This window comes from Nicotiana attenuata, unplaced genomic scaffold (genome assembly GCF_001879085.1).
Source record: "Nicotiana attenuata strain UT unplaced genomic scaffold, NIATTr2, whole genome shotgun sequence".
Classification (NCBI taxonomy): domain Eukaryota; kingdom Viridiplantae; phylum Streptophyta; class Magnoliopsida; order Solanales; family Solanaceae; genus Nicotiana; species Nicotiana attenuata.
In genome coordinates, this window is record NW_017671114.1 from 34852 (window position 1) to 57884 (window position 23033).

Consider the following 23033-nt stretch of genomic DNA (forward strand, 5'->3'; position numbering starts at 1 on the left):
TGCAGATGTGGAAGCTTGAATGCAGAAGCCGAGAGGCCTGGGAGGCTAGGGATCGCAGAAGTGGGATCTCAGGTGCGGTCCCTGGTCCGCAGAAGTGGAAACCCTGGCCATAAGTGGAATCCACACATGCGATGGATATTCCGCAGGTGCGACATCGCAGATGCGACTGAGAGCCCGCAAGTGCGAAATCGCTTGGCAGAAAAACCCCAAGCTCGAGTGTTCTATCCCATTTTAAATTTTGGGACTTTGAGAGCTCGTATTGGGCGATTATTTGAGGGACTTTCAGAGAAAGCTTTTGGGTAACGATTTTTAACTCCTTTATGTTTATATTCCACTAATCTATGGTTGATTTCATAGTTTAATTTCAGATTTGGGTTGAAAATTTGGGAAAATATGGGAAGAAGTTTTCCAACTAAGATTTTGGGTTTTGATTGAGATTTTGACTTCATATTTGGATAATTTTGGTACGAGTGAACTCGTGAGTGATGGGTGTTCATATTTTGTAACTTTTACCCGATTCTGAGACGTAGGCCCGGGGAGACTTTTTAGGGCGATTTCCTTATTTCTTGCTTTAGCTTTGATTTCATTAACTAGATTAGTTTCTTATAGTTATATTTATCGTATATAATTTATTTTGGCTAGATTTGGGCCATTCACAGTCGGATATTCGTGGAAAAAGCATTGCAACGGATTGATTTGAGCTTGGTTTGAGGTAAGTGGCTTGCCTAACCTTGTGTGGAGGAAATTCCCTTAGGATTTGGTGTTGTTATGATATGTGAGCGCCGTGTACACGAGGTGACGAGTGTGTACATGGGCTATTTGTTGAAATACCTATTTTTTGCTGAGTAATAACTTGTTTTCATCTCATTGAAGTATACTAGCATGTGTAGTTATCCTATTAGCCTAGAATATCATGTCTACGTGTCTTAATTGCTTATCTGAACTCTTTGCAGCATGTTTAGTGGATTCCTGCTTCTTTTCTTGACTCGTACTTAGTCTAAATTGTAGATTTTCTTGCTGTATTGTTATCTTCATTTGTTTGAGCCGCGTATTTACTTTGGGACTACGGGACGGTATTTCGGGAGATCCCCCCCCTGCATGTTTACTTTTGAGACTACGAGGCGGTACCTCGGGAGTTCTACATCATATTTATTTTGTGACTACGAGACGGTATCTCGGGAGTTTCTCCGTTGTTTTAACCTGTGTGTTGTACTACTATTTTCTGTGTTTCTTTTCGTTAAATTCTAGTCTAGTTTTTTTACTGTATATCTTCTGTCTTATCTATTATTTACCAGTGGGCCTGACCTGACCTCGTCACTACTCGACCGAGGTTAGGCTTGGCACTTACTGGGTGCCATTGTGGTGTACTCATACTACGCTTCTGCACATGTTTTCGTGTGCAGATCCAGGTACATCATTCCAGCCTCGCTACTAATTGTGCACCTGCTGTTGATACAAAGACTTCAAGGTACATGTGCCGCTTCCACGGACCTAGGAGTCCCCCTCTATCATTTGTGTGGTCCTTCCTCTATTACTTCTAAACATTGATGTATATAACTTTTAGTGAATTCTTAGAAGCTTGTGACTTGTGATGTTCCTGGTCTTGGGAAAGTTCTGTATGTATTTTTTTTGGAGTTGCTTTTGTATATGCCGAGCAGCATTTCTATCATTTGTTTCATTACTGTACTGTTAGTGGTTTAGAGTTATGTTTTCATTTGTTGTTATTCCGCAAATGTTAGGCTTACCTAGTCGTAGAGACTAGGTGTCGTCGCGACCTTTCACGGAGAGAAGATTGGGTTGTGACATTAATAGAGTCTGCCCAGTTATTAGACTTCGCGAATGTGGACAATTCCACGTGTTCGCATCGAACAAATACTCACCAGCTGAAATTCCTCTTTCACGAACGCATCACCACAAATGCAAACGCGATGTACCGATCTCTTCGAGCTATGCGATCGCGTTCCACTCTTTGCAATCGCGAAGAACAAACGTCTGACATCCTCAGGCCCTCCTTCCTTCTACGAGAACACATCACTATACTCGCGAAGCACTGAACAAATGCTTCAACTTCCGCAAATGCGATTCTAAGCTCACGAACGCGTTGAAAAATCTTTCCCATCCATCAAACAACTCTACGAGATCGCGATCCATTCTCCACGATCACAAATAAGAAACCAGATGCTCAGCAGAACCAGCAATGCCAAAACGAAGGAAAATGATCCGAATACAATCCGAATCACGCCCGAGCCCCTCAGGACCCCGTTTGAACATTCTAATAAGTCCCATAGGATGAAGATGGAGATGAACAAGCACTTATGGCAATTGGAGAATCCGATGAGGAATCTGAGGTAAGTATAATTCATCTCAAAGACAAGATTAAGTTTTTGTCTAAAGAAAGTCTATCTGAATTACTTCTAGATTTCATTGATGAATTTGAGGTTATAAACAATGAAAAGGAACAACTGTCTAAGGAATGTGTGATTCTGAAAGCTAAGTGCAAAAACCTGGAACTTAGGGCTAGTGAAAGTGATAGTAAAAATGCTGAGTTGAAGAACCAGGTTCATGAACTTGACACCACAGTCCTAGAGCTTAAATCTGAAAATCTAAAATTGAAATTAGGAACTGGTAAAAAGAAATCTGATCACACACAACTCAATTTAGAAGAAAATGTAGGTAAAATGAAAGATGAGTTGCACAAAAGAGATGAGCAGATAAGAGTCCTTAAGGAGGATCTAAACAAGGTCAAGCACAAGCTAGATAGAACTTGTAAATGGAATAGGTCCTCCAATGCACTTTCATGGCTACACGAACACCATAGTAGCAACAAGAGAGGACTTGGCTACGGGACCCCTGCACCTAAGTGGGATCCCAAAAGCAAGTACCTCACACTTCCTGAGAACAAAATTTGCACACACTGCGGTAAAACTGGTCACTATAAAAGTGAATGTATTGCAAAAGAAAGAGCTAGTTAAAAGAATAAAGAATTTGTTCAAGGGAAAAATAGGCTGCCAGGTTGGGCTAAAAAGAATTTGATTCACCCTTTTACCTATAGAAAGGGACCCAAACTAATTTGGGTTCCTAAGACTAACCCCTGATTTCCTTTTGCGGGTCCAAGTGAAGGGGAGCAGCCTAATATGGTACATTGATAGTGGCTGCTCAAAGCATATGACAGGAAGCAAGAACCAGTTCCTTTCACTTGATAACCTTAAAGGAGGTAATGTCTCCATCGGAAATGGGAAGAAATGTGAGATCATTGGGGTTGGAAAGGTAGGTAAGACTGATTCTCAATCTATTGAGAATGTCTACTTGATAGATGGCTTAAAGTACAGTCTAATTAGTGTATCACAATTATGTGATAGAGGTAACTTGGTAGCATTCACCTCTACCAAATGTTTTGTGATTAATCTTACCACTGACAAGATTATTTTGCAGGGAAAAAGAGTAAACAATACATACATTGTAGATTTGTCCACACTTTCAAAAAATGAACTCACTTGCTTAAGTGTGTTGGACAATGATCCCCTCCTTGGCACAAGAGACTTGGACATGTAAGTCTAAGTCAACTCAACAAATTAGTCTCCAAGGACCTGGTGATAGGGGTACCTAACATCAAGTTCAAGGAAGAAAAAGTTTGTGAGGCTTGTGCAAGGGGGAAGCAGGTAAGATCCTCTTTTAAATGCAAGAAAATGGTAAGCACCACCAGACGATGGAACTGGTCCATATGGATCTCTGTGGTCCAATGAGAACATTAAGCAGATGTGGTAAAAGATATGTGATGGTGCTTGTTGATGATTACTCTAGGTTTACTTGGACATTGGTTTTAACATCTAAAGATGAAGCATTTGACATGTTTACTTCTTTTGTTAGAAAAACTCAGAAACAACTAGGTAATCATCTTGCATCAATTAGGTCTGATCATGGAACTGAATTTGAAAATGCTAAGTTTGCTGAATTTTTGCATGCTACATCATAAATAGTTGTATGACTAGACCTCTTGTTAAGAAGATTCCCTATGAGTCACTTAAAGGGAGAAAGCTAAATATATCCCATCTTAGGGCATTTAGATGCAAGTGCTTTGTGCACAATAATGGCAAAGACTCCCTAGGTAAGTATGATCCCAGAAGTGATGAGGGAGTATTCTTGGGATATTCTTCACATAGTAAAGCTTATAAGATATACAGTAAAAGAACTATGTGTGTAGAAAAAAATGTATATGTTATTTTTAAAACTAACATTCTTTCTGAGAAGCAGGAGAAAGATAATGAAGAGATTGGGCTGATAAGAAATTCAAATGGTGAAACCATAGTCCAGCCTGCAGAAGCATCACAGGAAGGAACATGTGATGGAACAGGTCCTTCCACCCATGGCAACATGACAGGGGGAACTGACTAGAGAGGAACTGATCCTCAAACCTCGAGGGAACCTGTCCATGAACCTATTCCTCAGTAACAAAACCAGGAAGGAACATCCAAAGAAATTGACACTCCTATTGCAACATCCACGAAATTGGATATAGATGAACCTGGTTCATCTGTTGATCAGAAGTTGTATAGGGGAATGATTGGTTCTCTTCTATATCTCACTACTAGAGACCTGACATTGTGTGCAGTGTAGGTCTTTGTGCTCGATTTCAGGATAATTCAAAGGAGTCCCACTTGACTAATGTAAAGAGAATATTGAGATACTTGAAAGGCACCACTGACCTTTGCCTTTGGTATCCAAAAGGTAGTAATTTTAATCTAGTGGGATATGCTGACGCTGATTATGCAGGTTTCCTAGTGGATTGGAAGAGCACCTCAGGTATGGCACACTTCCTTGTTCATGTCTTGTGTCATGGGCTACTAAAAAGCAAAATTCAGTGGCCTTATCTACTGCTGAAGTGAAGTATGCTGTTGCTGCTTCATGATTGTGCTCAATTGTTGTGGATCAAACAACAATTATTGAACATTGGAATTGATGTGGTTGCATCCCTATTTTTTTGTGATAACACTAGTGCTATCAGTATGACAAAGAAACTAGTTCATCATAATAGAACTAAGCACATAGATGTTAGGCACTATGTTTTGAGGGACAACTATGAGAAAGGCTTGATCACTGTGGAATTTTGTGCTATTGACAAGCAAATTGCTGACATCTTCACAAAAGCCTTAAGTAGAGATCACTTTGAGAGGAATAGGTTGGAATCAGGGATGATTAAGATCACCTAAAAGGACCAGTTCAAGGTTAAACGAAAAAACAAAATTGGTTAGAAAGTCTATAAATTGTGTATAATTAGATTAATTCTTGCTCGGTCTCATACTTTCCATAGTATACTCTTGTGCCATGTGTTAAAATGACTCGTTAATCTCTAATGATATTTTCTCTATTTTGGCAAATTTAGACTCACACACGAGAATTATCAGTGAAGAACCTGGTTCATCAAGATAACACGGTATGTTTTCTACACTCTGCATAATTTGAAATAACTATATTTGGATCATGAGCAGAGAGTCCTACCAAATACCAAACTCCTTTTGGACATATCTGTTACAAGTGAACCAGTCCCGTTCAAAAGAGTCCCAACCAAATGGAAGTACCTAGATTCTAAGGATACACTCCAACGTCTCTTCAAAATTGAATTTCAGATTAGTTAAACTTCGAAGAGTCTGAAAAGATGTAGCTACCCCATTAATTATTCCTTTGTATATTGATCAGCTTTGGTGTATTCCTTACTTCATCTCTCTCAAGTGGTTAAAAACTCTCATTCTTCTTTCATCTTCCAAACACAATCTAATTCTCTTCTCTTCCATACCTTAGCCCAGATATGTCGAACACCTCTGAAAACCCTTCATCACCACCACAGGAAACCACTTCCACACTTTCTACCACTGCTTCAACCACACCAATCTCTAAGAAGAGTAGAGTAAAGAAGAGTAGAGTAAAGATTGTCGCTGAAGGAGAGCAGATCAAGAAAATAAACAAGCAATTGAAAGCATGTAGGGAAGAAGAATCCTAGAAATCTGAAGATTCATTTAAGTCTGCTACTAAGGGGGAAGAAAGTAGGTCTTTCAAAACTGAACAGGTATCTTCTGATTCTAAAGTTTCTCTTGAGACAATTTCTAAAGTTGTTGCAAATTTGGAGAATAGATTTGTAGGATGTATAGCAGGTATAGAGTCTACATAATCTGGAGAAGTTGGTGGTAAAAATGAAAAAAAAGGAGAGCAAGGGCGCTAGGAGTACTGTGAGGGGAAAGGGGACAAGAGTGGCTGATTCTTCACCCACTTCTTTTGGTATAATAAAAAAACTGGTGCAATGGTTGTTTTGGGAGAGGAATTTACTGAAATAGAAGAGAGCGTGAGCAAAACATGGGGAAGTGCGAAGCTGCTGAGGGGTTGGTTCAACTTGGCAAAAATATAGATGAACCCGTTCCATCTGAATAGGAAACCCTCGCGGACCTACTGATAGAGTTATCAATGGCACCAAAAACTCATGCCATTCCCTATGGTTTCATTCTCACAACTGTGCTTGCACATTTCAAGGTACCTATGAAGAAGTGGGGTTAATACTCTGCTTGCTTGCGATTATGAAGTCAATGTCATTCTTAATGAACCTGGTTCAACTAAAAAGACACCTATCAATAGCAAAGTCAGAGTCTTGGTACAGGAGAGTGAGGCAAAGGATATTGAGATAGCAAGGCTGAAGACACGATTGGTTGAGGTAGAATCTGAGAGAGATGTTCTCAGAACTGAACTTGCAAGGGAAAAGGAGAAGAATGATTGAATTCTTCAAGACATGCTGAAACTTCTCCAAGAAAATAACCCAGCCCCTACCTCTTCCAAGCCTTATATCCTAGCCTAGTGTAGATCAACCAGTGACCCAGTTCGGGACGTTTTGTTTCTTTTGCTCATGTTTTCAGTATTTTTATTTCTTCTTATGCTTTGTGGTAGAATCTTATCAATCATCAATGAAGTTCACTATTTTTGCTCTAACTGTTTTTTTATATTTCTTTGATGGTTAAAATTCTTAGCTTGATCTATGATGATTAATTCATGATTGCATTTGAAGTAGCTCCAGTGGCCATGAGTAAGTTTTAAAATCTGGTTATCTCACATTTTTTATGCAACTTTTCGATGATGCCAAAAGGGGGAAAATGTTGTGCTTTAAACAAGTGATGTTTAGACTTTGAACAGTGATGTTTATAACCTAATGTACCTGGTCCTTGATGATAAGTGATAAAAAGGAAAAATGTTTCTAACATTGTGTTGATGTTGAGCTGAGTTCTGGCAGGACCTAAGTGTATGAAAAGCACTGAGTTTGTCATCATAAAAAAGGAAGAATTTGTTGGCCCAAGTAAAGGTTAGTTTTGAAGACTGACAAAGGAACTCAGGATAAACCAGGTCCATCACTCAGGTGCACAAAAACGGGCAGATTCAAGCATGTGGGTTGCACGTGAAGGAGATAAGCTTAACTTGGTGTATTTAATATCTCCTGATCGAAAAGGTTGCATAATTGATAAGGAGAAGGAGTCCTTAATCAAAGAGAACACAATTCAAGATAGGGAAGGAGTTAGAAGTTGAAATCAACTAGAACTCTTCCACCAAGGAAGAGTTGCATCAGAACTCTAGTTATTTCTTCATCTACTAACTCTATAAATTGCAGGATGTTCTCACATTAAAGTATTGCACAAACGCAGAAGTGAAACTAAATTGAGAGCAAAAGAGCGAGGCAATTTTGCAAGCAATTTATGTGAGATTCAAGTGTGCATTCCTGAAGTTACTTGGACAAGATAGAAGAACCAATTCCATTGTGTTTATTCTTACTCTAGTTCAATTGTAGTAAGTGGTTTAAAGTTGTACCTTTTCAGCTTTTGTAGAAGCAATTGTAATAGGTACTTTGAGTATTCAAGTAATAGGCTAACTTGAAGGTATTGCAACAGTTGAGGCTGTGTGCCACACTGGGATTAGAGTTTAATCCTTAGGTTTACAAGAGTTTTGTAAATGCTGTTTTGGCTCAGTGATTTTAGTGGAAGTTTGGGAAAATCCTACTGAGTAGTAGGTCATGGTTTTTTCACCTTTTGAGCCAGGTGTTTTCCACGTAAAAATCTCCGTGTTCTTTATTTTATGCACTCTTAATTCCGCAAACAGTAATAGTAAGTACACATAGAAGAATCAGGTTCTTCTAAAGCGAAAATTGGGTACCACACAAATCAACCCCCTCCCCCCCCCCCTCTTGTGTGGTATTGGCGTTTAGAACATCACACCTGGACCGTCAAAATACAGATCCGGGTCCGTTTACTCAAAATGTTAACCGAAGTCAACTCAATGTATTTTTTAAGGCAAAACTTCTTGTTTTTATCAGATATTTAACATGTAAGCCTTCCGAAAAACACCCGGACCGTGCACGCAAATTGAGGAATGCTAAATTAAGATATTTAAGGCTTCAAAATACATATTTTAGTTCTAAAACATGAGATGACCTATCGGGTTATCACATTGATGTGTTTCGATAGTGATATACGAAGCTAATCCATTACTGTTGTCTTGCTTTCAAATCTGCAACCTAGGTAACTTATCTTGCTTGTAAAGTAGTTCATTTCCAAAGAAATAGAAGCATGAAGTTCTTACTTGATTTTTGAATATTCTTGCAACTTTCTGGTTACTATCCTTATGCTACTAAAAGAAGTGTTTGTCTCATGTATGAAGAATCTGTGACTTCTTGTAGTGATATGTTGGCATAAGTTATTCATTTTAAGTTATTCTGGATCAATGTTGTATGCTTTTTAGTTGATAAAAAGCATAATATAATTACATGCTTAGTTTAGGTTTCCATGTTGAGTTTGGTTTAGTGTATCAGGCTTCAAAAACTAAGTATGAATACTGTATTAGTAAAAATAAGTTGGATTCATTAATTAGTATAGTATACTAAGAGTTCTTGCATTTAAAGTGATATGTAGGAGGGTTAGTTCTCTTTTCTCTTTCTGGTGAATTTTCTTTTCATGGCTAGTTAATTTCTTAATTCTTTTAATTATGGTATCAACTATTGGAAAATTAATTTGCATAAAGTGATGTTTCTTCACTGTTAAAAGGTAGTACATAGTTAGACAAGAGGTTTCGTACTTTTGGGGCGATGGTCTGGTTTGGGCGTTTAGTAGGTAAATTATTTTGGCCAAAATTGGAATTACAGTAGAGCCAGCTTCATAATAGCTAATAACGGGCTCAATGCTATTAAAAGGTTAAAATATCATGGTATAGCCAGTTTTCACACTGGTCAATGAAAAATAGCCAGCGTTTATCAAGTCAATGAAAAATAGCCACTATTTTGCTGCAGCAGGGACCGGTCCAGTATAATATATGCGAGTTCTGGTGCATTTGTGTACGAACTCCAGCATATTATGCTGGACCGGTATACTTTGCTAACTCCTGTAAAATTTGCGGGAGACTGGAGCACCAGTGCTCCAAACTCCAGTATATTATAGTGGACAATTATACTTGCTGGAACTCCCGTAAAATTTGCGGGAGTTCCAGCATAATTATGCTTGAACTCCCGTAAAATTTGCGGGAGTTCCAGCATAGTTATCCTGGAACACCCGTAAAATTTACGGGAGTTCAAGCATACTTATGCTGGAACTCCCGTAAAATTTGCGGGCGTATTTTTCCGGATTTTGAACAGTGTTTTCGCTCAGATTTAAAGTGGCTAAATTTCGATGACTTTTGAAACTTGGCTATTTTTCAACGACCAGTGGTAAATCTGGCTATTTTTGAATTTCTCCCTATTAAAAGTATATGAATTTGGCCCATATCTCCTTAAATTCGATGCTGGCCCATTTCTTTTGTTCTTCTTTTAACAAGTTACTAGACCATTTTGCATATATAAAGAAGGAATTTTTTTCCTTCCTATACAATATTTGAAACTTATTTACCAAAATTATCCTAATTTTGTATATTACTGTCATGACCCAAAATCGACCGTCGTGATGGCGCCTATCGTGAAACTAGGCCAGCCTCAACTAAACCACCCAACACAACAACAATAGGTTTGAAAACATAAACGGAAGCGTTTAACATTTAAGAAAATTGTTTGAAACATAAGAAAATCCCAAAGTGATACAATCCAACATAAAACCAAGGTGTTACTGAGTACATGAGAGTCTACTCGGAATACAAACCACTACAAGGTCAAAAGAAAACAATTGAAAATACATCAAATGATGAAGGAGGAGAGTCAAGGCCCGCGAACGCAGTGCAACTACCTTGATGGTCTCAAAACTCTGGAATACTCGATCAGCAACCGCCGCCGTGAACAGAGTCGCCTGGATCTGCACACAAGGTGCAGGGAGTAACGTGAGTACACCAACTTAGTAAGTAACAAGTCCAGACTTTCGACTGAAAGGTAGTGACGAACGCAACCGCAACAGGTATAACAGAAAATAAATATGCAGAAACATAGGCATGTTTTCAAGTCAAATATACAGCTCAAAGTAGTAAAGTAAATACAGATCTGAATAGTGTACCATATACAACTCAGCTATCTCTACATGCCAATGCACAGACTGTATGAAATGCATCATGTGCCTCCACTCACAAGTGCTCAACCACTCGGTACTATATATGGCAATTCGGCCCAAGGAAATCCATCTCGGAACATATAAATCATTGATTATAAGTCACCCATTACCGAGGAAAAAGGGCAATTCAACCCTGTTGAGAAATCCATCTCCAGGTATCAAGTACTTCGGACATATCCATGTCCAGGGAAATCCATCCCTCAATAATATCATCCACGCTCACTGGGGGTAGGTTACAGAGTCTGGAAGGGCTCTTACGGCCCAAGCGCTATCATAATTATCAACATAACCGCTGCGGCGTGCAGCCCGATCCCATAAGTGTCACTCATAACCAGGCTCCTGGCCTCACTCAGTCACCAACCACTCCAGTCTCACCCACGGGCTCACAATGTCATGAAACAAACCCGGGACAATGATATGATGAATCAATAAATAACTGAGACTGATATATGATATAAAAATGCATGAACGTGACTGAGTACGGAATATAAATAAAAATAGTGAGATGACAGCAAGAAACGACCACTAAGGGTCCAATACCAGCATAAGCCTAAACATGATATCTAGCATGATTTACAGCTCAATTACTTGATCACATGATGAAAGCATGGATATCAACAGAATGGAGTCACTAAACGGTGCCATGGAATCACCCAGGTCACAATTCTCGTGGTGCACGCCCGCACACGCACTTGGCATGTGTGTCACCTCAATATTTATCACATAACACATAGTTTGGGGTTTCGAAACCTCAGAACCAAGTTTGGAAGCGTTACTTACCTCAAAAAAGCAAAAATCCTACTCTGCGATGCTTTTGCCTCTCAAATCGGCCTCCAAACGTCCCGAATCTAGCCACAAGAAATACAATACGATCAATATAGGCTAAAGGAACCAATTCCACAAGAAAAATACCAAATTATAGCCAAAATCCGAAATCGGTTCAAACCACGCCCTCAGGCCCACGCCTGGAAATCCGACAAAAGTCACAAAACCCGAAAGCCCATTCACTCACTAGTCTAACCATACCAAATTTACTCAAATCCGACAACAAAATCCTATTCAAAACCTCAAAATTCCATCTCAAGAACACTTTGAGTTTTTCCCTAATTTTTCACCTTAAATCACAATTTAGATGATAAAATCAAAGATATAATCATGGGATTTAACCCTAACCAAGTATGAAACACTTACCCAAATCAACTCCGCGAAAATCCCTTCAAGAGTCGCAAACATCCGTGATCTCTGGCTCAAAATATGAAGAATGATCTCAACCCTCGATTTTGAATTTAACACTGTCTGCCCAGATTTCCTTCTTCGCGAACGCGACCGTCCTCTCACGTTCGCGTAGACCAACTTGACTGCCTCACCGCTTTACTCTTCGTGAAAGCGACACATGCCTCGCGAATGAGATGCTTTACTATCTCAAACCTTCGCGAACGCTACCACCTCCTCACGAACGCGTAGAATAAGGAACTGGGGTCCCCAACTACCTCACTCCTCTTTGCGAACGCGACACTACTCCCGCATTCGCGATGCACACGCAAATCACACCTTCGTGTTCGCGTCGTCTCCTTCGCGAATGTGAAGAACAACATCCTTATCATCTCAGAAACACTCTTCGCGAACGCACAAGAGGAAACCAGAAAAATGCAGCAGCAGATATCTGCAGTCTCACCAATGCCAAAAATGATCCGTTAACCACCCGAAACTCACCCGAGGCCCTCGGGACCTCAACCAAACATACCAACACTTCCTATAACATCATATGAACTTAGTCTAACCTTCAAATCACCCAAAACAACATCAAAACACAAAATTACCCCGGATTCAAGCATAAAGAACTTCTAAACTTTCGAATTCCACAAACGATGTCGAAACCTACCAAACCACATCCGCATGACCTCAACTTTTGCACACAAGTCAGAAATGACACCACAAACCATGTAAGACACATCACGGACCTTTTTGTCAGCATAACTCTTTTGTTTCGACTACGCCGTGTGAAGCCGCTCCTAAATCAATTTCATTTTGTCCAATGCATCCTGAATCAAGTCTGTACCCAAGAGCCTAGCCTCACCCGGCTCAAACCAACCCACTGGAGATCTACACCGCCTCCCATACAAAGCCTCATATGGAGCCATTTGAATGCTCGACTAATAACTGTTGTTGTATGCAAACTCCGCAAGTGGCAGAAACTGGTCCCATGAACCCCCAAAAATTGATGACACAAGCATGTAGCATGTCCTCTAATATCTGAATAGTGCGCTCGGACTGTCCGTCCGTCTGAGGATGAAATGTTGTGCTCAACTCAACCTGAGTGCCCAACTCTCGCTGCAGGGGCCTGCAAAACTGCAATATAAACTGCGTGGCTCTGTTTGAAATGATGGAAACTGGCACGCCGTGCAGGCGAAGGATCTTTCTGATGTAAATCTCCGCCAACCGCTCTGAATAATAGGTAGTACTCATAGAATGAAGTGCGCAGACTTGGTCAGCCGATCCACAATTACCCAAATAGCATCGAACTTCCTCGAAATCCATGGGAGCCCAGCTACGAAATCCATGGTAATCCGCTCCCACTTCCACTCTAGAATCTCTATCTTCTAAAGCAAGCCACCCGGTCTCTGATGCTCATATTTCACCTGCTGACAGTTGAGACACCGAGCTACAAACCCAACTATGTCTTTCTTCATCCTCATCCACCAATAGTGTTGTCTCAAATCTTGATACATCTTTGCGGCACCTGGATGGATGGAATACCGCGAACTGTGGGCCTCCTCAAGAATCAACTCCCGTAGCCCATCCAAATTGTGCACACATATCCGGCCCTGTATCCTCAATACCCCATCATCAATAGTCACATCTCTGGCATCACCATGCTGAACCCTGTCCTTGAGGACAAGTAATTGAGGATCATCATACTGGCGCTCTCTGATGCGATCGAATAAGGAAGACCGAGAAACCACACAAGCTAGGACCCGACTGGGCTCCGAAATATCCAATCTCACAAGCCGATTGGCCAAGGCCTTAATATCAACTTCAAGGGGTCTCTCACCAACATGAACGAATGCAAGACTACCCATACTCACTGCCTTTCTACTCAAGGCATCGGCCACCACATTGGCCTTTCCTGGATGGTACAAAATGGTAATATCATAGTCCTTTAGCAGCTCCAACCATCTCCGCTGCTTCAAATTGTGATCCTTTTGCTTGAACAAGTGGTGCAGGCTACAATGATCAGTAACACCTCACAAGACACACCATAATAGTGCCTTCAAATCTTCAACGCGTGAACAATGGCAGCCAACTCCAAATCATGAACAGGGTAGTTCTTCTCATAGGGCTTCAACTAACGCGAAGCATAATCACTCTACCCTCCTACATCAAAAAACATCCAATGCCGACCCGAGAAGCATCACAATATACCGTGTAAGAACCAGAAGCTGATGGCAGAACTAACACTGGAGCTATGGTCAAGGTAGTCTTGAGCTTCTGAAAGCTCGCCTCACACTCATCCGACCACCTGAAAGGAGCACCCTTTTGGGTCAATTTGGTCAAGGGCAATGCAATACACGAGAAACCCTGAACGAACCGACAGTAATAACCAGCCAAACCAAGAAAGTTCCGAATATCTGTGGCTGAGGACGGTCTGGGCCAACTCTGAACCGCCTCTATCTTCTTCGGATCAACCTGAATACCCTCACTAGACAACACGTGTCCCAATAACGCTACTGGACTAAGACAAAACTCACACTTTGAGAACATGGCATAAAGCTTCTCCTCCCTCAGCCGCTGTGATACAACCCTCAAATGCTCGGCGTGCTCCTCCTGGCTACGAGAGTACACCATGGTATCATCAATGAATATGATAATGAACGAGTTGAGATAAGGCCGAAACACGCTATTCATCAAATGCATGAACGCTGATGGGGTGTGGGTCAGACCAAAAGACATCACAAGGAACTCATAACGACCATATCGAGTCCTAAATGTTGTCTTAAGAATGTCCGAGTCCCTAATCTTTAACTGGTGATACCCTGACCTCAAGTCGATCTTGGAGAATACCCTCACTCCCTGAAGCTGGTCAAATAAATCATCAATACGAGGCGAGGGATACTTGTTCTTGATTGTGACTTTGTTCAATTGCCTATAATCAATACATATTCTCATAGTGCCATCCTTCTTCTTCACAAATAGAACTGGTGCACCCTAAGGTGACACACTAGGCCGAATAAACCCCTTGTCAAGGAGTTCGTGAAGCTGCTCCTTCAATTCCTTTAACTCCGCCGGTGTCATACGATACGGTGGAATAGAAATAGGCTGAGTGCCCGGCCCAAATCAATACCGAAGTCCATATCCCTGTCCGGCGGCATGCCCGACATGTCTGCCGAAAACACATCCGGAACTTCTTGCACCACCGGAACTGAATCAATAGTAGGAGTCTCTGCACTAACATCCCTTACAAAGGCCAAATAAGAAAGACAACCCTTCCCAACCATCTGCTGGGCCTTCAAGAATGAAATCACTCTACAGGGAACATAATCCAATGAACCTCGCCACTCAATCCCTGGCAACCCTGGCATAGCGTACGTCACCGTCTTGGCATGACAATACAGAATAGAATGACACGGAGACAACCAATCCATGCCCAATATCACATCAAAGTCAACCATACTAAGCAACAACAAATCAACTCTAGTCTCTAATCCCCCAATAGTAACTACACCCGACCGATATACACGGTCCACAACAATACTATTGCCCACCGGCGTAGATACACGGACAAATGAAACTAGAGACTCACGGGGCATGTGAAGATAATGAGCAAAATATGACGACACATATGAATAGGTTGAACCAGGTTCAAACAATGCAGAAGCATCTCGATGACATACGGAGATAATACCTGTGATCACTGTGTCTAAAGTAATGACATTTGGTCTGGCAGGGAGTGCATAGAAAGGGGCCTGACCGCCACCTGATCGGCCTCCCCTTCTAGGGCGACCAATAGCTGACTGACCTCCACCCCGAGCTGGCTGGGCGGGTGGTGAAGTAACTGGTGCTGAAGTCGAAGGCTGACTCCTCTACTAAGATGAACCTCCCGTAAGGAGGGGACAGTACCTCTTGATATGACCCAAATCTCCACATTCAAAGCAACCTCTACCGGCCACTGGGGACTGAAGGGAGCCCCGAGCACCGGGATACCCGCTAGAAGGCCCCGACATAGATGAACCCTGAGCTGATGGTGCATGAGACAAACTCTGAGCTGGAAGGGCAGTGAGAGATGAGTGGCCCTGCTGAGAACTGTGAGAACCATAGCCAGATGATGCACCACGGTGAACTGGGCGGGCCGTCTGAGCATGCCTGTAAGAACGACCTCTGCCGTGGTGAAACTGACCCCTAGAAGGAGCACCACCAAAGCTACCTGAACCACGAGACCTCTTGGCCTCCCTCTCAACCCGCTCCTGACTGCATACCGACTCTATCTCCCGAGCAATGTCAACAAGCTCATCAAAAGTAGCACCAGAAATTCTCTCTAGTCATAAGAACCCGCAACTGAAATGTGAGGCCATCAATGAACTTCCTGATCCTCTCCCTGTCTGTGGGGACCAGCCAAACAGCATGTGGTCTAACTCAGAAAATCTCATCTCGTACTGCGTCATAGTCATGTCATCCTGATGCAACCTCTCAAACTGCATGCGCAGCTCCTCTCTGCGAGATTGCGGCACATACTTCTCCAGGAAGAGAACGGAGAACTGCTGCGTACCTCCCCCGGCCTGAAGTAGGTGCTGCAGTAGAAACAGAGACCGCCTGAGCAAGACTGGTGCACACGGTTAGAATCTGAGCTAATGTCTCCTGAAGACCTGGGATCACGAAGGGCACAGCTGGTGCCTGAGCTGGTCCTGCTGGTGCATCCACAATAGGGACGTGATCCTGAACTAGGGCAAATGGTAGATCTACAGGTGCCGCCCTAGCAACTGTGCGGGCTACACCTCTGCCCCTACCACGGCCTCTACCGCGACCTCAGCCTCTCCAGGTATCAAGTACTTCGGAAAAATCCATGTCCAGGGAAATCCATCTCTCAATAATATCATTCGCGCTCACTGGGGGTGTGTTACAGAGTCCAGAGAGGTTCCTACAGCCCAAGTGCTATCATAATTATCAACATAACCGCTGCAGCGTGCAGCTAGATCCCATAAATGTCACTCATAACCAGGCTCCTGGCCACTCTCAGTCACCAACCTCTCCAGTCTCACCCACGGGCTCACAATGTCATGAAACAAACCCGGACAATAATATGATGAATTAATAAATAACCGAGAATGAGATATGATATAAAAATGCATGAAGGTGACTTAGTATGGAATATAAATAAAAATAGTGAGATGACAGCAAAAAACGACCACTAAGGGTCCCAACAATACCAGCATAAAGCCTAAACATGATATCTAGCATGATTTACCCCTCAGAACGAAGTTTGGAAGCGTTACTTACCTCAAACCAAGAAAAAATCCTACTCTGCGATGCCTTTGGCTCTCAATTTGTCCTCCAAACGTCCCAAATCTAGCCACAAGAAATACAATACGATCAATATAGGCTAAAGGAACCAATTTCACAAGAAAAATACCAAATTATAGCCTAAATCCAAAACTGGCTCAAACCCGACCCCCGGGCCCTCGTCTCGAAATTCGATAAAAGTCACAAAATCCGAAAGCCCATTCACTCACGAGTCTAACCATACCAAATTTACTCAAATCCGACAACAAAATCTTATTCATAACCTCAAAATTCCATCTCAAGAACACTTCCACTTTTTCCCCAATTTTTCACCCCAAATCACAATTTAGATGATAAAATCAAAGATATAATCATGGGATTTAACCAAAACCAAGTGACAAACACTTATCCCAATCAACTCCGCAAAAATCCCTTCAAGAATCGCCCAAATCCGTGATCTCTAGCTAAAAATATGAAAAATGACCTCAAACCCTCGATTTTGAATTTAACATTGTCTACCCAGATTTCCTTCTTCGCGAACGCGACCATCCTCTCGCGTTCGCGTAGACCAACTTGACTGTCTCACCTCTTTACTCTTCGCGAACGCGATGCTTTACTAGCTCAACCTCGCGAACGCGTAGTACAAGGACCTGGGGTCCCCAACTGCCTCACTCCTCTTCGCGAACGCGACCCTACTCCCGCGTTCGCGATGCACACGCAGATCACACCTTCGTGTTTGCGTCCCTTCCTTCGCGAGCGCGAAGAAAAAATCCTCATCATCTCAAAAACACTCTTCGCGAACGCGAGGACCCTCTGGCGAACGCGAAAGACGAAACCAGAAAAAAGTTGTAGCAGATATCAGCAATCTCACCAATGCCAAAAATGATCCGTTAACAAACCGAAACTCACCCGAGGCCCTCGGGACCTCAACCTAACATACCAACACATCCTATAACATCATAAGAACTTAGTTGAACCTTCAAATCACCCAAAACAACATCAAAACACCAAATTACCCCAGATTCAAGCCTAAAGAACTTCTAAACTTCCGAATTCCTCAAACGATGCCAAAACTTACTAAGCCATGTCCAAATGACCTCAAATTTTGCACACAAGTCAGAAATGTAACCACGAACCTACTCCAACTTCCGGAAATTCAATCCGACCTCGATATCAAAATTTCCACTGCCAGTCAAAATCGCCAAAATTCTAACTTTCGCCAACTCAAGCCTAATTCTACCACGGACCTACAAATCACATTCCGAGCGCGCTCCTAAGTCCAAAATCACCTAACTGAGCTAACAGAACTATCAAAATTCAAATCCGGGGTTGTTTACACATAAGTCAACATCCGGTCAACTTTTCCAACTTAAGCTTTCAAATTAGAGACTATGTGTCTCAATTCACTCCGAAATCACTCCGAACCTGAACCAACTAACCTGGTATATCATAATATAGCTGAAGAACACAAAAGAAGCAGGAAATTGGGGAAAGGGGCTATAACTCTCGAAACGACCGGTCGGGTCATACAATTACCTGCCCTAAATAAGGATTACCTACAAATCATATACACTCCATTATTAGTGCCTTAAATTAGGGGATTTAGTTACACATTTTTCCTTTTGTTTCTCCTCTCCTCTTTCTCTATTCTCTGCCGCCTCTCTCCATATATAATCCATTATTAGTACCTTAAATTAGGGGATTCAATTATACTTTTTTTGTTTTTTCTCCTCTCCTCTTTTCCACGGTGCCTTAATGTAGTATTTATGTAAATGAAAAGGAGGGAAGTATTATTTAAGAATCAATTCCTCTCTAAAAAAAAATCGGAAACACTGAATCCCATTCTTAATGGAAAGATTCTGCCGAATGGCGAACGTCCTTATAGACAGATTTTGACGACAATCCAATTCAAAATTGAATTGACTTAGACGTCCTTTACTTTACAATTATTCAATTTCAAATTGGACTAAGTATTTACTAATATTTTACATGCAACTATTATATATATGAATATTAATTGTGAGTGCTAAATATATTTTACGTATATACTTCAACCAAGAGATATTATTTAATTTTTTATTTCAAATAGAAAATTATAATTTATCCACAATATTAATTATATCATCTGTGCTAGCAAAGAATATAATAATATTTTTGGACTAATAATTTAATTTACTTGAGAAATTAAATTCATTAGTTTAATTATCAAAAGGAATTCCGAATGCTAGAATATTTAATTTTGATACAAATTTGATACATCTATAACATTATATAAACTAAAAACAGATTTTATACGACTAAGTATATATTTATACAACTTTTTTATAACTTATCTACAATTATCATACATCATTTTTACCCGGTTAAATACAACTATAACATCATAACACTTAAATACAATTTTCATACAAATTTTATACAACATGTCTTTTGTATCATTGTATGTATTTTGTATATATTTTATATGTGGTGTATTCTTCTTCCTCTCAAAAATTTCAATCAAAAATTTCTTTCTTAATACAATTTTGATATATAACTACAAAATAATACAATTTAAATATTATTTACATACAACTTTAATACAATTTCGTAAGTATATTGTATGTCATGTTTTCTGTTAGATCATATTTTAATGATGCAATTAATATACATGTGCAGGAGTTCAAAGAAGTAAAGAAGAACTAGTGAAATGGCTGTGTCGAACAAGGAAGGAAATCTCTCATAAGGGAAGCCACCTATAGAACGCACGGTGCACAAGGAAAGCTACAAATCTACATCAGCAAATCAGGATTAGCTCCGTGAATCCGGGAAATCAAATCAGCCATAACGAAGTGAAGATTCGAAGTGATCTGTGATTGGCGAAATCACGGGAGAATAATAAAGGCTACAAGATCCGGTCAGTGGTCAAGTTTGGAAGGTCCAACAATCATGGAGAAATCTTGTTAATTCCATTGTCTGCCGAAGGAAAAGATCTCAAGAGAAGCAACAGATAGTTCCTTATTCTTGGAAAGAATCAATTCTTTCAAGGAACAAAACCCTTGGGTTGACGAGCCTTCGCCATTCATCTTTGTATAAATGTACTGTGTAGCATCATCCTTAGTATACTTTGATCGAACCAAAATAACTCTCTTCATTCTACTGCAGACAAGCATAGTAGCCTACATAGATCTGCTGTGTAATAAGTCAGGGATAGAAAGAGGGCATACAACTGGTGAGGCATTGTATCAAACGAGTGCTAGAGAATCTGAGCGATATACATCACATCTGTTGTGACGACCCAAAGGGTCATCACCGTATTTCCCACTCACCTTGTACTTCTGAGGCCGTGAAAACCTCACTTGGGGGTTGCCTCGACTTGTGTGCGCAGTCCGGGCGCGTAACCGGAAAGTTCAAATGTGAATTTGTGAGAAAAATAATAAATTTGATGTTTTAAATTGATTAAGTTTGACTTTGGTCAACGTTTTGGGCAAACGGACCCGGACTCGTGATTCGACAGTCCCGGAGGGTCCGTAGGAAATTTTGGGACTTGGGTGTGTGCCTCGAATCAAATTCTGAGGTCCCAAGTCCGAGAAATGAATTGTTGTGTGAAATTATTTTCTGAAAATAATTAAAGAATTTGAAGGTGTTATTTGTTTAGAAGACTGTGCTGTTGGGCTCGTATTTTGGTTCTGACGCCCGGGCACAAGTCTTAAATATGATTTAAGCAATTGCTGTAAAGTTTGGTTAGATTTGGACGCCGTTTGACGTGTTTTGGACTAAAAACTCTAAATCTGATGTTTCATGGAAGTTGGAAGGAAATCATGAGTCTTGACGCCTAATATGATGTTGTTTTGGCGATTTGATCGCACGGATGAGTCTGTTGGATGTTATTGGAGTTATGTGCATGTTTGGTTTGGAGCCCCGAGGGCTCGGATGAGTTTTGAGTGGGTCCCGGGAGGGTCTTAGACTTAAAAGTATCAGAAATTTGCAGGTCCAGGTGTTGCAGGCCCCCAGCCGGCCGCAGTCATTACCGCGCGGTCCACGCTGGAAGCCACGCGGCCGCGGTGCATTTCTGCGTAGTCCGCGTGGCTAGGTTCTGAGGGCCAGTGAATTCTAGGTCGACCAGTGCGGCCGCGCACCAAATCAGTGCGGTCCGCGCTGGGAGATTCAGAGAGTGGGTCTTGGGTCCATTCAACCAGCGCGGCCGCGCTCCAAGTCAGTGCGGTCCGCGCTGGGTAGGTTCAGAGAGTCATTTTTCTTCCCTTCCTCGGCGCGGCCGCGGTGCATTTTTGTGTGGTCCGCGCCAGTGTCCAGCGCAGTATATAAAGTCGGGATTTTCAGTCATTTCTTCACTTTTTCAAAACCCAATACATAAGAGGCGATTTTCCAAACGATTCTACTTCTTCAAAACGATTGGTAAGTGATTTCTAACTGATTTTCTTTACTCCTTAACATCCTTAAACATAATTTCAACTTCAAAACAAAGTTTTTAATGGGGAAATTGGGAATTTAGTGTAGAACCTAGGTTTTCTAAAATTTGGGGGTTTTGGACCTCAATTCGAGGTCCGATTCCAAAATAACTTACATATTTGAGTTCATGGGGTAATGGGTAAACGGGTTTTGGTTCAAACCTCGGGTTTTGACCATGTGGGCGCGGGGGCATTTTTGACCTTTTGGGGTAAATTGATGAAAAAGCTATAATTATCCATTGGGTTTGATTTGTCTAGCACATATTGATAACATGAAGTCCTTATTGCATAGATTTGGTTGAGTTGGAGCCGAACTCGAGAGGGAAAACGATTGTGGAGGATTGTATTGGCCGTGGAAGTTGAGTTAAGTGTTTGGTTTAACCCTAGCTTGAGGGAATAGGAGTCGAGTCTTGTTTGCTAATTGCTAAATGATCGAGTACGATGTATAGGCATGGTGACGAGTTCCTATACATTGGGGTCTAGCATGACCGTGAGTCCTTATATGTGGGTTGTTTGGATATTGTTATGCCTTCCATGTCATTGATGGCTCCTATACGTGGTAAACACCTTGTGAAAGATATTGTGAGAGTAGAAATTCGTGGAGCATTGGCTCGGTCTGAAAGACAAATGGTGAGAGCATATGAAATGAGAAATGCCTTGGAGCTTGTCACGAGTGCTAACGAGAACTAGGATGTGAAAATGAAAGAAAAGGAGAACTATCGATTTACTCTTGCATGGTTGTTATCGGTTGTTTGTGTACCATTGTTGGGATTTCCATCCAATTACTTGTTCACTCCTTTGCCCTTTATTTGTGACTGTTGCTTGGGCAAGGTTGAGAGGTATACATTACGGATCGGGTTTTGCGCCGCAACAATGTTATATGAGGATCGGGTTGCACGCCACAACAGTGATAATTGTGGATCGGGTTGCACGCTGCAACAGTGATAATTGTGGATCGGGTTGCATGCCGCAACAGTGATAATTGTGGATCGGGTTGAACGCCGCAATAGTGATAATTGTGGATCGGGTTGCACGCCGCAACAGTGTTGAAATGTATTAGGGTCGGGTTGCGCGCCGCAAGAGTTATTGATGCAAATGTGTTTAATGTTGGTATTAGTTTCTTGTTCGCCTTAAATTTTAGATTGCACCTAGATTGATTACTTTGGATTTACTGTTCATATTGTTAGCTCCCCACAGCATGTTTCCCCTCCCATACTGTTAGTTGCCTTGTACTTCGATTTCTACTGTATATCTATAATTGCACAGGTTTATGTGAGGTCCAGTCTAGCCTCGTCACTACTTCGCCGGGGTTAGGCTAGGTACTTACCAGCGCATGGGGTCGGTTGTGTTGATGCTACACTCTGTGCATTTTTGCACAGGTCCAGGTATTGAGCAGCAGCAGCAGCATTAACATGGGGGCGAACCTTCAGTCCAGAGAGACCTGAGGTAGCTTGCAGGCATCCGCAGGCCCGGCGTCTCCCTTCTATCCTTACATTTGGCTGTCATTTCATTGTACCCGAGATAAACAGATTATGTTTCTTTCAGA